An 18,555-nucleotide genomic window follows, 5' to 3' on the forward strand; every position below is an offset into this window, starting at 1 on the left:
GGATAGCAAACTGATAACAGGTTCATAGTTACTAGGTATCTTTACCAAAAAGGACTGCAGCATCCACCCCCTTTACAACACAGTACAGTATCAGCAATGCATCTACCTACTGTGGGAGTAGAACCCACAGCCCTCAGCATCAAAAGCAAAGACACTATCTGTTGTGCTATTAACAATGCAAGCAGACTCAACATAAGCAGCACTAAACATTTGCTTCCCTGCAGCTCTCAGCTCGTAAAATCTACTCGACATGAACTTTGCAGCACAAGAAATCTGGAAAAAGCCAAAATTTATTGGGGGGGGGGGGGAGGCCAAAAACCAGGGACACATTTTAAACATTGCTTGTATAATGTTGGAAAGTTGCTAGAATAAAATGCTGCGTTACCACCATACATTTCACTGCCACGTCTTGAACCCAGGGGACCCTGTGCAAAACAGTCAGAGCAACATACCACTACACCAACTCAGCTGTTTTGTGAAAGAGGAAGACTGAAACTTAAATGGCTACCATTTAGTGAATTCAGTTCTCACCATAGCACAGCTGTCAACCTCTTAGCACAAAATACCTGAACAAAGCCAATAATGGGTGAATACAGCCCCCAAACATTCAGTGAATTCAGTTCTCACCATAGCTCTCAACCTCTTAGCAAAAAACACCCAGACAAAGCCAGTAATGGGGGAATATAGCCCCCAAACATATTCAGTGACTTCAGTTCTTACCGTAGCTCTCAACCTTAGCACAAAATTTGGATGAAGCCAATAAATACCTGAACAAAGCCAATACTGGGTGAATACAGCCCCCAAACATATTCAGTGAATTCAGTTCTTACCATAGCTCTCAACCTTAGCACAAAACCTGGATGAAGCCAATAATGGGGGATACAGTCCCAAAGACAGGGATACATTTCAAATATCCATCTTGTACACTTAAAAAATTGCTAGAATAAAAGCTTTTGTTACCATGCACTTTCTGAAGAATATGAAGTCTGATATTGAAATGAGTGCCCATTTTTTTTAACATTTGTTAACCAGGAAAGTCTGACTTGGAAAATAAGCTAATTTTTCGCAGAGGCCCAGGGAGAAACACTCCAGACAGCCAAGAATCAAACGAGAGAACATGTAGCTGTCAGGCAACAAGGACACAAATACAGAAACCACAGATTTTATGAGGAACAGAAAAAGTATGAGGGAAAAGCCTGCAACATTTTTACAAATGGTGGTGGGTAGGGAATTCAGGCTCTTGCCACTTGGGCCCAAGGTACAGGGTTCAAGCCTTATTCTCTACCCACCACCATGTAACTCCTAGGGCATTTTACACACACACACACACACACACACACACCTTACTAAAGCTGCCTCACACACCTTACTAAAGCTGCCTCACACACCTTACTAAAGCTGCCTCACACACACACACACACACACACACACACACACACACACACACACACACACACACACACACACACACCTTACTAAAGCTGCCTCACACACACACACACCTTACTAAAGCTGCCTCACACACACCTTATTAAAGCTGCCTCACACACACACACACACACACACACACACACACACACACACACACACACCTTATTAAAGCTGCCTCACACACACAAACACACACACACACACCTTACTAAAGCTGCCTCACAAACACACACACACACACACACACCTTACTAAAGCTGCCTCACACACACACACACACACACACACACCTTACTAAAGCTGCCTCACACACACACACACACACACACACAGACACACACACACACACACACACACCTTACTAAAGCTGCCTCACACACACACACACACACTTTACTAAAGCTGCCTCACACACACACACACACACACACCTTACTAAAGCTGCCTCACACACACACAAACACCTTACTAAAGCTGCCTCACACACACACCTTACTAAAGCTGCCTCACACACACACACACACACACACACACACACACACACACACACACACACACACACACACACACACACACACCTTACTAAAGCTGCCTCACACACACACACACACCTTACTAAAGCTGCCTCACACACACACACACACACACACACACACACACCTTACTAAAGCTGCCTCACACACACACACACACACACACACACACACACACACACACACACACACACACACACACACACACATACACACACACACACACACACACACACCTTACTAAAGCTGCCTCACACACACACACACACACACACACACACACACACACACACACACACACACACACACCTTACTAAAGCTGCCTCACACACACACACACACACACACACACACACACACACCTTACTAAAGCTGCCACACACACACACGCACACACACACCTTACTAAAGCTGCCTCACACACACACACACACACACACACACACACACACACACACACACCTACTAAAGCTGCCTCACACACACACACACACACACACACACCTTACTAAAGCTGCCTCACACACACACACACACACACACACACACCTTACTAAAGCTGCCTCACACACACACACACACACACACACACACACACACACACACACACACACACACACACCTTACTAAAGCTGCCTCACACACACACACACACACACACCTTACTAAAGCTGCCTCACACACACACACACACACACACACACACACACACACACACACACACACACACACACACACACACACACACACACACACACACACACACACACACACCTTACTAAAGCTGCCTCACACACACACACACACACCTTACTAAAGCTGCCTCACACACACACACACACACACACACACACACACACACACACACACACACACACACACACACACACACCTTACTAAAGCTGCCTCACACACACACACCTTACTAAAGCTGCCTCACACATACACACACACACCTTACTAAAGCTGCCTCACACACACACACCTTACTAAAGCTGCCTGTTTCAGCTCCACTAAAGCGTCCCATCTTCCGTAAACACACACACCTACCTTACTAAAGCTGCCTGTTTCAGCTCCACTAAAGCGTCCCATCTTCCATACACACACACACACACCTACCTTACTAAAGCTGCCTGTTTCAGCTCCACTAAAGCGTCCCATCTTCCGTCCGTTTTGGTTCCCGCTCGCAAGGGTCCCATCTTCCGTCCATTCCCGCTCGCTTGCAAGAGTCCCATCTTCAGTAAGGTCCAAAACTGTCCGTTTCAGCTCCCGCACGATGATGTCACAACTGTTCATTTTAGTTCCCGCTCGCAAACTTCGCGTGATGATGTCAGCACACCTGCGACTGGGCTTCTTAAAGAAGAATGCCTTAAAAAAAAAAAAAAAAAAAACTTTTTTTTTTTAAATCAAAAGATTAACTCAGCGGATTCCAGGGGGGTGCAAGTGCACCCCCTTGCACCTGCCTGCAGGCGCCCTTGATCCTGGTTAATTATAGGCATGTGTTCTAATCTGCCAAATTAACTCGCGCTGCTTAAGTCTTAGGGTATGTGACCTTCCCCTTTCATCATACTCAACTTGATCCATTACTTTGAATAAAGAAGAGTGGCCTGGCTGATTGATCACAAGCACTTTCCAACCTCCTTTTTTAATATTATATAGGTGGTCATACACACCCTCTCTCAATTTACTGTCAGTCTTGCTTATGTAAAAACTAGGATAAGACTGGCACTGGGCTAAATGCACCACTCTACTGGAATTACAGTTGTACTTGTCCTTACAAGTATCCTTTCGCCCTTTCAGTGTGTTTGTATAACCCACATCCATATGCTTACAATAGGCACAGGCCTCACATTTAAACATAGCATGTTGCCTTGTCAATCCCAAATGTTTAAATTCTAATAACCCTTTCAGGTTTTGAGCTCTTCTAAAAATAAATTTAGGGTTAGCACCTAGTTTATTCACTAAGGACCCATCTGATGCTATTACACTCCAATTCTTAATCAAGACCTGTTTAATGTTGGCAGCATCAATATTATAAGGGGTTATAAAGTTAAGTCATAGCAGTGTATGTTTCCCAGTCTATAGAGTGGTAGTTAAAGTCTCCCATGAATAAGGTATTTGGTTTAATAATCAGTGTCTCTAATAAGTTAGATATGGGTTCAGAGAGAGTGACATATATCTTGCTAGGATATGGTATGAGACTTTGTTTATGGCAATTTGTACAGGGAATGTATTCTAGGGCATCATCCTGTTTAACCAGCCTAGAGTTATACTTGTTACTAATATAGATTGAGACTCCTTCACATGTTGTTCCTGTCAGAGCTGATGGTCTAAACATGTGGAGGGCACTGAAGCCTTGCAGTGCCAGAGTGTATATTTAAACCATGTCCTGGTAATAGAACCAATGTCTATGTTCTGCAGAGTAAGGGGAGCTTGTAAGGAATGGAGTTTCTTGTTTAGACTGCTAGCATTGAGCAGTAATACCTTTAAGTTTCTTTGGGTTTTATTTGCTATGTCACTCGTAGGTTTGCCAATTTGACATTGTCTAAAAAAGGCTGTAAGGAGCTGGATAAAGTTTTAGTCAATATTTGGAAGCCTAGGAGAGACAGGTGCAGACCATCTTTTGCAAAGCAATTTAGTTTGTTAACCATGTCCTCCCACGCTGACAAATATCAAATCCTCCTGGAAGGGCACTAGAATCTAAGCCGATTATTGAAATTAATAATTGTTTGTTTGTATTGTGGCATCATCATTAGTGAAGGTAGAATGCTGATCAGTCCAAGGCACATATCTGACTGAGTCTCATATTCAGAGAGATAAACAATGTCTCTCTTCATGTAGTCCAAGAAAGTACATCTCAGGTCATTAACTTTCACATGGACTATGACAGAATCATACCGGTACCTGTGATGTAGCGACTTGAGGGCATGTATAACTTGGTGGATCCTGGCTCCAGATAAGTGACTAACCGTTATCTTCTCCTTTTCCAGTCTAGTGAGTGACGAATCTTTGTGCCATACAATGATACCCCCTATGTTAAAAGTCCTGGGTAATGTGTTTGCTTTTCTTATGGGCTTTGCTCTTGGGGCTCCACCGGGTGTAGGCATATGTGTTGTGTTTGGTGTTGCTTTGGTGAGTACCTTAGAAATTGCTAAAGATAGGCATTCCCTATTATAAGCTTAGGTGGTCTTTAAGGTTTGTGAAGACTGATTTTTACTTCAGCATAAGTCGGTCTGTGTTTGTGTGGTGGACACTATATGTGGCAGATTTAGTATATGTGTACTTTATAACCTTGTTGTATGAGAAATTTTTGCCTACAGTTAAATTGTATATGTGCACACTGTGCTTGTTTCTTTAAGTATTAAAGTTTTGTCTGAACCTAGGATAATAGCTACATTGTCTCAACATGCCCATATCTACCAAGCTGGCTATAAAGATGTTTGGTAATTGCATATCAATGTTGTCTAGACCTATATTTTGGTGTGCTACTGTAAGTTGCAGAATGTGTTAGACAGAGGTCTCCTTGGGTGGTGTTTGGGGTTTGACACTAGACTTGGTTAAATTGTGTTAAGGTTTGATGGTAGTGCTGTTTCATGTGCAAACTAGCAGCTCTAAGCTTGTTTCCATGCAATTGCATTGTTTTAACCACACTAAATTACAGGTTTCAGTTCTAAGGGTAGTTTTATAGATAACATGTATTTTGTGTGCATTTTTATCTGTACAGGGCACTGCTAACCTCTTGATGTAATAACACCAAGAAAGATTGCTTGTGAGAGTGATGCTACCTTGACAAGGCAATTTTAGGTACTAGGGAACTTTAAAATGATTTAAAGGCAAAATCAAGAAATAAAGCAAAAATAAAGCAGTAGCACTCTAAACAGTTAACTGAAGTGCAAAAAAAGAAAATAAATCTCTTATTTGCTAAGGATAGAGCAGGATTAACTCTGGAATTCCTTAGTGTTGCAATGCAACTCTGGGAAAATGAGCATGCAATACTTCTTAGCAATGGAAGTTTATTCAAGTGCAATACTGGTTTACTGGGTGGGCACTGAGTATTATGGATACATGGAAAACAAGGGGTGTGAAAGTACTTAAATTGGTTATACAACAGAAAATAACAATGAAAGGGGTGAGGGTGTAAGTTTGAAAGATAGATTGCCACAAGGGGTGGAAGCCAGAAACACAGTCTTTTAAAACCACAACAAAAGAAGGGTGGAAAGGTTGGGTTCAAAGTCGAGCTCTAGTCTTATGATTACAATTTCAGTAGCTTTTAGGTTAATGACTCTAGGGGCTGGGGCAGTCTCAAAGAATAGGGGAAAAATCAGTAGGAAGGTAAACAGAAAGGCATTGGAATGCAACTTTAAGCAGTTATATACAGCTATAAAAAGTACTGAAACATATCCTGGAGCAGAATTCACAATACTGCCACTACTGCAGTCCCACCACAGAGTAAAGCACCAGACTATACAGAAATATACTAATAACACTGAAATAAATGTTTAAATGAGGCTCAAGTCTGGAAGTAGATCACAATCTTCCCACATCTATGAATGAAGCTACAAGTCCCCATACTGGATTCAGAATACAAAAGGCTACCGTTTACATGTAATTCCACTTATGGAAAATAAAGTACAGTATAATGCATAAACAATGCTAAGATCTTGCAGTAATGCAAAATGTTCACACAACTATAAATGAAGCTACAAGGCTAAGGTCCCAGAACAAACTGAAAAATGCAAACATAACAGTTTTAGCCAAAACATGGACAAAAAGCAGAGAAGTACAAAAAGCTATCACCACATGGGGCACTATAAGTACAACTCAAAATATTTAAGCAGAATTTAAATAAAAATGAATTTAAGTAAAAGGAATTTAAATAAAAGGTGTATGGCTCTATATTGAAACCTCAAAATAATAAAAGCTTGAAACTTATAAGATCAAAACCAAATGCTCAAATCTTCTAAACCCAAAAATAAACACAGAGCAGCTGTTTTTCCAGGGATTCAAGCCTCTTCCTGTACTCCCATACCCCCTGCCACTTATATATTCCAACTCTAAGATCACAACACAGTGTAGAAAGGATCAATGCCCTATTGCCTACTGTGCTGCAATCCCACACAATTCAGATTACAGCAAAAAGAAACAGTGTTCTGTTTATTTTTGACAGTTCAGGCTTACAAGATTTGAGCATTTGGCTTGATCTTGTATGTTTTGAGCTTTACTGATGTCAAGATTATATTGAACCATATACATATATATCCATATATAACTGCACAGCAGAGATAAACTGTTAAGGTGCCAGAAAGTTTGCCTTCAGTCTTTCCCTTAGATCTTGCTAGTTGTTTCTTTCCTGCACTTAAAATAGTCTAATAGCTTTGCACTTCTACAGGTTTATTTATCAAGTATTTTATTACACCTGAGAGCCATCACACAGTAGTCATTCCTCACAGAATTAGCTTCAGTACTTAGTAGTTATGATCACTCCTCCTGGCATGATTAAAGTGCAGTTCTCTGTGCTTTTGCCAATTAATCTGGTGCACTTGGGCATTCTGAGGCACTGTTGAAACTGCTTCATATACACCGACAACCCTCTCCTCTAAACTCCCAACACTTAGACTTGTAAGAGAGAACCCTATATCACCAAATTGGAAGATATGTAATCTCCAGTGAAGACTGAACTAGTTGGTCAAAAGGAAAATGGTGAACATTTGCAACACACCACATGGAACACATACCCCTCCAGAGCACACAGTATCACAGCTCTGACATACAAACAATAACCACACACCCACCTTCACAGTGGCACTCAGTAGACATTTACCCAAACAGTGGAGACCATCAAGACCGACACCCACTCGACCACCACAACACAGCACAAACCACAGGACACATATCTCACCTACAAAGTGTACCCCTCAACCTAAGCCCCAAAGGATAAACACCTTGCCTGATACAGTCATCATAGGTGACTCAATTGTGAGCCACCCGGATGGGCCACTCACTAGTTTGAACATGGAGAAGGTAACAGTCAGCATTATATCAGGTGCCAGAATCCAACACATAACACACCCAGTCAGGTCACTCCACAACAACTACAAGTATCACTCTGTCATTGTCTATGTGTGTGTGTGTGTGGATGACCTGAGATGCACATCCATGGTCTATATGAAAAGAGGCATGGTGGAGCTCTCAGATTATGTGGGCCAGGCAGGTATGGCAGTAGCCCTGAGCAGTAAACTACTGTTACCCTGAATTATACCGTAGTACAAACAACAAATTGTTGACTTCAACAATTGGCTTATGTGTCTGGTGTCACTCTCATGGGATCCAGTATCTTTCTGCTTGGGATGACAAGACTGGCAGACTGCAATGGTTTTCCACAGATGGCCTGCATCTGTCACCCCTGGGTTTCCAGGTACTGGCTAAGTGTCTTGCCACCCCTATAGTGGCTTTTTCAGTGGTGTTCCAAATCACATTACCACCGTAACAGCTACACATATATGCAATCAGTGGGTCATGCTGCTCCACACCTGACATCTACATCTCAAGATGCAGCCACTCGCAGCACTCCTCAGAATGGTGAAGATTAACATTTGTGCTGTAACAGAGACCTGTTTTACAGCAGCAGACCGCACCCCTGCACAACTAGTCTACAACACATTCCACACCTATCAGCCCCAAAACATGGGCCACAGCTCCAAAGGTGGTGGCGTCTCTATATTGATAACATATATGCACACATCCAGAGTAGTATCACAGTATAATGCATCTGAGATACATCAGGTGCAACTGACATTGGGTAATAGTGAAATCTAGGTCATAGCCTGCTATAGGTCAACATCCATGTCTCTAGACTCTCAATCCACATTTCTCAACACCCTAGAATCTATCAAGGTCCAACCCAACACTCACATACTAGGAGAGTTCAACTACTCCTCCATCAAGTGGGAATGATACTCATGCAGCAATACACTGGCCCAACAATTCCTGGAATACATCAGCATCAATGCCCTGGACCAGTTCATACTGACACCCAGAAGAGGAAGTAGCATCCTTGACTTGTGTTGATTACTAACATATGGGACCATTGCTTGACAACAGTAGTCAATCGTTACCTGGTCAGATCGACCATAGAGTAGTCACCATGGAAATCCACTTCTCACCCCCACCCTACAAAGGTAACCACCTTGAACAGCTTCTCCACAGCTGAGTTTGGATTCATAAGAACAGAGATGGCTAACTTCACAGCACCTGTGCCAATGGAAAATACCTGCATGACTGGCGAATCATACACAAATGCACTGTACAAACAAGTACAGCAATACATGGAACTAGCCATACCCAACAGAACCATGACACTCATCTCCAAACACTGGAGGCCAATCTGGTGGTCCCCTGCCATTAATAATCTGGACAACAGAAGGAAGAAACTGTTGCAGAAAAAAGTGGAGTCCCAAGAGTGGTATAACACCCTTATTAGCCTCACCAACAACTTGAGATCCCTCATGGAATCATCTAAAGCTGCCTACGATGGCAGAATTGCAGCAGACAGTGACAACAATTACAAATCCACTGATAGTTATATCAAGAACCTCCACATCAATACCCAGATGTGCTCTGAGGTATTGCACACATACACACCACATACACAATACCTGTTCCTATGCTGTCAGAATGTCCCCAATGTCCGTTTTTGTCTTGCCCTCATAAATTATGGAGTATTACAGTCAGCCATTAATGCCAGACATTAGAGTTTCACACTTCATATCCTTAATGTAGTACATAGTACTGCAAAAGTTGATAGACTAGCAACTTTCTAACTGCTTATGGGCAAATGTAACAGCTGCCTATGATTTTCCACATTCTACATGATGAACTATTTCAGGTATTAAATAATACCCAGGATCATATGTATATATATATATATATATATATATATATATATATATATATATATATATGGGTCTACCTTGAGTCACCAAAATTACATTTTTCCAAAAGTGCATTTATTCAAAAATGCACTTTCACGAAAAAACGATTAAATGAACAGCGCATGTAGTGTGATCTCAGAGTTAGAATATATAAGTAGCAGGAGTGTGTTTAATGTTGTCATTTCTTCTTTTTTTTTTTTTTTGTATTCTTTTAATCATTTTTTCACGAAAGCGCATGTTTGAATAAATACACTTTTGGAAAAACTGACTCGCGAAATTACATTTTGGAAAAATTTTATTTCTGTGACTTGTGGTAGTCCCATATATATATATATATATATATATATATATATATATATATATATATATATATATATTTTTTTTTTTTTTTTTTTTAAAAACATACAGGTTTTCTGTAGTAAGGCTGCATTGTTAAACTTCCTTTAAGTGCCTTTAATGCAAACTATATAATATCATCCTAATGTCTAGTAGTTCCTTGCACCATGTTTTAGTTTTTGTTTTTAATTCAGTGTCTTTAAGACATAATATCTACAGTGTCCCTGGTGTCTAGTGTTTTCCCACCCAGTTTTGCTTATGTGTAAGCTTCTTTAAGGCAAAAAAAGAAGAGTTCTTCCTGGTGTTTTGGGTCCCACCCAACCCATGTTGCTTGGAAGTGCTGCTAAGGCATAACATGTAAAAAGTTCTCCCTGGTGGCTAATGTTTCCCTACCTGATCCCTGATATGTGTAAGTGCCTTTAAGGCATGAAAGAGTTCTCCCTGTTGTACAATATTTCTCCAACTCACATTAATAGTATATGCTGTTAAGTCATGAAATGTAAATAGTTGTACCTGTTGTTGATATTTCTCCTCCCAGCTCTCATTATGCAATCTATACTTTGATCATCATGTGTCCATAGCAGTGAGGAAAGCCTTTTATTCTGCACATCTCATAAATAAGAGCATCACATCCAAGATCAAGGAAGTCATAACACCACTGTATTCAACCCTTATCAGACTACAAATTGAGTACAATTCTTTTTTCTGTATGTACCTCACCAGACACCTGCAGCAGCTGGAGACTGAGACCACAGAGGTTTCTAACCAAGAGAATTCAGGGCCTACAAAACATGACCTACATGGAAATACTGAAAGCCCTGTCACTGTACCCTCTATTATACAGGCTGCTGAGAGGTGACCTGTGCTTGGCCTACAGAGCAGTCTCTGACCTTGTCCTAATGGAAATGATGTACATCCTCAAATCAAAACCTAGCCTGTGGCATTAACAGAAAGTGTGGGAGAGACAGATATGTCTCCTAGAGACTGGCACTGGAATAAGCTCCTACTTCATTGAAGCAGAGCTCCTCAATGACCCTATTTAAGTGCAACCCTGACAATTGTATGGGTAACTTTAAATTCACTAAGTGGCTGGCAACTATGTCCCTCATGGACAGAGGCGGTCAGTTCTGATCATAGAACTGCTCTGCTAACAACAGCCATCTCACTATGGTCAGTTAGGGTACATTTTTTTACATGGCTAGGCTTGTAAAGGGCCTAGGTCCACTAGCCTAGTAACATCCTATGAAAGTGTGAACCTATTTGTAAGCCTTTAAGGTACAAAAGGAAAAGTTCTGCTGGTGTCTAGTGTTCTTCCCCAGTCCACATTACTTGTAGGTGCCATTAAGACATGAAATGTAGAGAGGTTTCCCTGGTAGCTAGTTTTCTCCTGCTGACCTACATATTACCACTTATACCTTCTGGCTAGTTGTCCCCCCTCAATGCATTGCCTCAGGCTTTACTGTATGGTCGTGTGGTAGTATGACTGTCATCCCAGCCCACCTTTGTGCACATACACACACACACACACACACACACACACACACACACACACACACACACACACACACACACACACAAACACACAACACACACACACCAACATAAACTAGCACCCGACTAACCCCCCTACTGCTACATCACAGGCAGACATACACATGCAGCCCCTCACATACACTCATGCACACCCCCCTAACACTACTGATAATTAAATTCCCCAGCACGTCTCTCTACTGTGGTGAATGATAATGATCATTACCATGAGCGACCAGGAGAGCCTGTGCTAATTTACACATCCATGTGCCTCTCTGAATCTAATAATAAATCACAAACTGACAAACCAATTAATAAAAATACCAAATAAAATACCAAAATAATTATAACACACATACTGAGAATCACACGAGAATGAGCCCCTGTCCAAATAATTAAGTGAGGATTTGTAATAATGGAAATAACAATATTAAACAAGCCAGTGATCAGATTAGCCATGCATTTGTCATTGCTTTTTCTGTTGATAGCCAGAGTATTACTAATATCTTATTTAGAAACTGGCAACATATACAAAATGGCAGAGAATTAGGTGGAAAATTAGGTGCATGCCCCAGGATAGTATATAAAAGTAGTGCTAGTTTCAAGGATATATTTGACAATGAAGCAAAGGATAAAAAAGATATAGTGGGTAACATGGCTAAATGTTTGTAATCAGTGACAATATATACAGATGGGATTTTATAAGGGTAGGATGTAGAAGCTTCAAAGTCACTGGGTGATTTAACTGCAATACCTATGGTGTGGTTTATATTGCATTATGCAAATTATGTGAGGGATTTTATATTGGTAAAACAGAACATAAATTAAGAGAATGCATTTATGAACATATTTATGAAAGAAAAAAAAATGTATCAGTGCTCTGTATAAGCATATTAAAGACAATATAAACCACATTTTTTTATTCATCATATTAGAGAAAGTTGAATGGATTCCCATAGGTGTTTTGTGGGGCATCATTCTCGAGTAGCAAGAATTATGGTGGCAAATATACCTAAATGCCTCAGTTCCACCTGGTTTAAATGATATTATAACAATTAATAGTTTACCCGCGGTAGTGGTGCTGCAGTAGCATTGTCGCCTCACAGCAAGACTTTTTTTTATTCATCATATTAGAGAAAATTGAACGGATTCCCATAGGTAGTTTGTGGAGCATCATTCTTGAGCATTTTGATCCAAGTATGTATGAAATCTCGTAAATTGTTCTCCATCTCCTTTCCATAGGATAAACACATTGTCTACAAATCGACCGTAGAATAAGATGTGTTCTTTCCATGGATTATTCCTACTAAGGACAAAGTGTTGTTCCCAACCTACTAGAACTAAATTTGAATAACTATTTGCACAGGGGGTGCCCATCGCAACCCCCTATTTTTGTAAATAACAGCTATTGCTATAAGTAAAGTAGTTGTTCTCCAATATTAGTTCCAGCATATCACAAATAGTTCTAGTTTCACTGGCTGAGAGCTTACTGATAAGTACTTGTCTCACTGTCTCAATACCAATGTCATTTGGAATACTAGTGAAAAGACTGTTTATATCTAGAGTTGTCAGTAATAAGTCTTCTTTATCAACTACATCATTCATAGCACCATTCAATTTTCCAGAAAAATCATCAGAATCCCTTAGCACAGAAGTGAAGGAACTCAAGATCTGTTTCAATTCCTTCTCTACATATAGGGATATGTTTTCAGTAGCCCATCCCTGTCCTGAGATAATTGGATGTAGGGGAGGGTCTCTTAAATTCTTATGTATTTTTGGCAGACCATTGATGATTGGAATAGTTGGTTCAGGAATAACTAAGAACTCATATAAGTCCATTTCTATTTGTCTATGTAATACCATATCTTGTAAATATGAATTGATCCTGTTAATTGCTTTAGTTATTTCAAAATGAGAAACTTCAGTATAAGTTTTGGAATCCTGTAACATCGTCAGCATTTTGTTCACATACCATGACATATCCAGCATCACTACTGCACCTCCTTTATCAGCTGGTCTAAGAGAGATCAAATGGTTATGTTGTAAACTTGAGATAGCTGTTTTTTCCTCAGAAGTGACATTACAATAATGTCTAGTATCTGGATCTAATCTCAATTTCTCAACTTCATTAGTGCAAAGTCTTACAAATAGATCTACTGCTGGATGTCCAACTGGAACAAAAGTGCTCGGTTTCCTCAGTAAAGTCTTATCTGTTGTTTGATTTCCAAAAATGTGCTTTAGGGTGACATTTCGTCCGAAATATTTCATATCCAGGACAAATTCATCTAAAGATTATCTAAATGAAGGAATGAATGTTAAACCTTTTTGTAAAACTGAGAGTTCCGATGGTGTAATATCATGTTGGGAAAGGTTAACTACCAATGATTCCTCTCTGTGAATGGTTTCTTCCTTTTTCGGTCTTGACTTGGTAGTCATTGTCCTCTGAACTGATGTTGTTTCAAAAAAATTGGTAAGGTGGTATTATGTGATAGATGTGAACCATTTTGGTTCCTGTAGCTGATACCCCTGAAATATCACTATTATTATCATTATTTATTGCAGCTTCTTGATTATCCTGTGGTAATAATGTATTTCGTTGTTCTTCATCTGGCATGGTATTAGAGTTAGAACTACTATCCATAGGCAAATATTTTCTCTTGTTGGTTATCAACTGTAGTCTCTGTTCATTCGATGTACCTTCTTTGGGCCATTCAAAGATTCTTCCTTGTTTAAAATCATTAACATCTCTGTTTAGTTTTTTTATTTTCTGTTCTTTAATCTTAGATTCATATATATTAAGATTGAATTCTAATGTCTCTAACTTCTTAATTTGTTGATTGGATAATGTCATTAACTCTAATTCACTTTGTTTATCCTTTATTATTTGAGCAATCCTCTCTTCCTCTGGTTTAAAATAATCCAATAGTAATCTTATATATTTAAAGCTGGTTTCTATATTTATTGCTTGCCAGCTTGCCAAAAGTCCTGGGTGTTGATTGCCATAACTGGGCATGCATTTGACTCGCATTCCCCTTGGGATGACTTGATAGTGTATGCATGCTTCCAAGTGGTATCTCTGCCACATTAATCTTTTTAGTTTAAATGCCACAGATTCGACTTCTTGAAAGATAGTATCAAAACCAGCATTATTGCATTCTTCACCAGCTTCATCCAATATAATGGATTCATTATTATCAAAATGAAGATTCAATAGTGGATTCACAAAATTACCAGTCTCTTCAGGGTTAGATCCATGTAAAAATCCAAGCTGGCATGGTTAGACCTTGTTCTATTCATGTTATCGTTAGCCATAAGCATTGGGAGAAAAAAACAACTTGCAAATAAATAAATAACTCCCAAATGCTAAAGGTGGTCTGTCACAAAAACAGTCAATATTGGCAGAAAAAAGACAGAAAATCCACCCAAGGATGGCCAATCAATGAAATCCACAAGTGTTCCAATTAAAATGTAATCCTTTAATATGAATAAAACTTCAACTTGAAAATAAAATGAAAAATAAAAAAGCTCAAAACTGTCCCTTGAAGATATCTGATAAACGCTTTCGACTGTTGTCTTCCTCAGATCATATAAGACACTAGGGACTTCCATTTCCTTTTATATATGGAATTCTATACTGTTTGACCAATCACCATTGATGAATACTTGACAACATCCAATCCTATCTTGTTATCTCAAGATTAATTTGCATGCAATCAACTCTATGCTTCTGTTTCCCACCTTTATTGAGTATGTAAATTAGATGTTCCAGTCCTTCATTTTGATTGGATGTATATTGTGTTATTGATGATAATGTGAGCAAAGTGAGTATTACTCTTCCATCTTCCTTTAATTCTCAAGACCAATAACATGTGGCGCTGTTCTAAATGATGTAGTATCCAAAGTAAATAGAAGCATTCATAAACACTCCAAATATTAAATCTTCAAAGAAGTTTGTGAATATAACTTTCTATTCATTACAATGCTATGCAGGTATGATGGATCTTTACCTGCATAATCAAAATAATGCCACTTAAAATTATGGAATTACAATAAGTATCCTTCAACTAAATTATATCACATTTCGAAAAATACAACCAATGCCTGCTTCAGATGTTATCTCTAAAATACCAAAGTCTTGCCAAGAACAGGAAAGCATGTGAATAGAACGCTAACTGTTCACTTTCCAATCTCTTTCAAGCAAAGGCAACATCCAATCCTATCTTGTTATCTCAAGATTAATTTTATATTTTATGTAATAGTTCCATAAAATAGTTAATTCTGTATCTAAAATACCTAAATGTTACAAGAAACAGAATAAGCAACTAAACCGCTAAAAGAATAAGCTGTCACTTAGGCATAAAAGTAAAGTACTCTCCTTAGTACTGACCGTGGGCATGTATCGGCCTGTAAAATCTGATGTGTGTCCTGAAGATGTCCCACTTTGGCCATCTGAAAAGGTGGCAACCCTACCAATGGTTAGAGCATTCGCTCAATATCTGTCCATTCGCAGTCCAGGTCATCCCTGTCTGGACAGCCCAAAGATGAATGGGTATTACCCGGGTCTACCTACCATGTCATGAGAGATAGGTATTTGCGTGTACCTATGTGCGTGAAGTACAGCATGTGGACGATCAAATATGCCAGGGTTGTCCTCACAACCATATTGGTACCAGAGATATGTAGAGTATGCAATGTGTTCTGTTGTCTGTGCCATGGGCCATCAACCAGAGAGGGGATGGATGGTGTGTGTGGAATATGGGGTTGGGGGTGACAGGTAATGTAATAATTCGCCAAGGGGAGACTGGGTCGGATGCACAATAGGTGAACTGGAGGTGTACGAGGGAGCAATGGGTGACTCAGAAAGGAAACCAAAGAACAAACCTTCACTTCCACAATACAACCTGACAGGTCATATTGCAGAACACAATCCCACAAACATATGAACATTAAAATGTGCGATACACATGTACAGAAACGTTACCAGCTCACACCCACATAATGGTCTGGCCTGAACCGAGCCATCCAACCCCAACACACATGGATACATAATTGACTACCCATCATCCCCTCCGCAGCACACCCCCCCTTGTTGAACGTCCACCAAAACCATCCATACTTGGGCTGCTAGCTTGACGCAGCCATATCTGCACATAGTGCCCCCTACCCACATCTAGTAGGCAGTCGCACCCTAGGCAGTCTCAGATTTGCAAACTAGGTATCCCATGCATGCATAACCCTACCACAGTTTTGAATAGCCAGTTGAATGGGGTCCGTTGTTTACAATTTTTGGACATCCCTCATGGGATAAGTGTCTGTTCTCAAGAATAGACTTTATGGCATAACATGATGTCCACCCCCATTGACATCTGGGCACTAGGGCTACCACCTGTCCCACTTTGCAAGGGACAGCCCCTCTTTGGCCAGTTGTGTCCTGCATAAAAATTTTAAAAATGGCAAATGTCCTGAGATGTTAGGACAAACATATTTCCTATATTTAATGTAATAGTTGCATAAAACAGTTATTCTGTTTCTGAAACACCTAAATGTTATAAGAAACAGAATAAGCAACTATAATGCTACAAGAATAAGCTTTTATTTAGGCAAAACAGTGAAGTTATTTTCCTTTGTACTGGCTGTGGGTATGTTTTGCCCTGCAAAATCTGATGTTTCTACATAAAAGTCCCACCTGGGCAATTGAAAAGGTGGCAATCCTATAATAGGTATGCAGTAGCATGACTCGGCCAATGGATGTGGGTCCCAAAACCCAATTACTTGTCTGTATTGAAGAGTCTCAGTTCCCATGTATCAGCCAGATGGGAGCAGATTGTAAGAGGAACACACAAATAATATGAATAAATCACTGAACAGGCCGCCGATTCCTTACAGTCGAATGGCATGCTGTTGACTAATGGGCAACCATTCCCGATACTGTAGGTATGTAATCCGATGTAATATGCATCACAAGATAATATTGTGGCCCTCACTCCCACCCAGGGGTGTGGGTGTCAGATGCAAGCACCAATGTCGGTGCATTTGCAAGTGCAGGAGTGAGCGGGTGTAAGCCTGTTTGGCTACCAGTGTGTGAGTATTGCACTGGTAAAGCAATGTAGAGGCTATCCAAGTGTAAGAAGCTGCAACCAGAGGTCAGCATTACTTAACACCACGCAAACCCATGCACACCCACTCACAACTGCTTTAATGTGTCTTACTCCCTCCATATTCAATGGCCTTGTTCTGCCCTGCAACCAAATAAATGTCCTCTGCAAGGCTCAGAACCAGGTCCCTGCACACACAGCTAATGTGCTTTACCAATACGCCATGACAAATATACAGACAACGGACATTACCACAAACATATCATACAGCGCAGTCATTCAACAGTATAGGAATGTATCCCATCATGTAGATTTATATGTGACTGTTTATGTCCAGCATATATGTACATACATATATAGAGATATATCAGGAACATACCATGTGGCAACAAAGCATTACAAACGAATGAAACGGGAAACACCAGTGATGCCTGTATTATGTAGTGGTGTTGTTCTATGTAATCTCAAGACTCCCTCAGACAGACATGTGTCATTCATACACACAAACAGTTGTACATTGGCCGTATACATTTTATTTATTTATTTATTTTATTTTACATTTGTTGACCGGGCTAGTCTAACTGGATACATGTCCATTTTCAGTAGAGTCCCAGGGAGATAAGCTCCGAGGAAGCACAAAAAAATATAATCACATATACAAAGATTAAATTCATGTTAAACATTCTTAGAAAAAAAGAC

The sequence above is a fragment of the Protopterus annectens genome, chromosome 3.part0 (genome assembly GCF_019279795.1).
Source record: "Protopterus annectens isolate FY-2018-M chromosome 3.part0, PAN1.0, whole genome shotgun sequence".
NCBI lineage: Eukaryota > Metazoa > Chordata > Ceratodontiformes > Protopteridae > Protopterus > Protopterus annectens.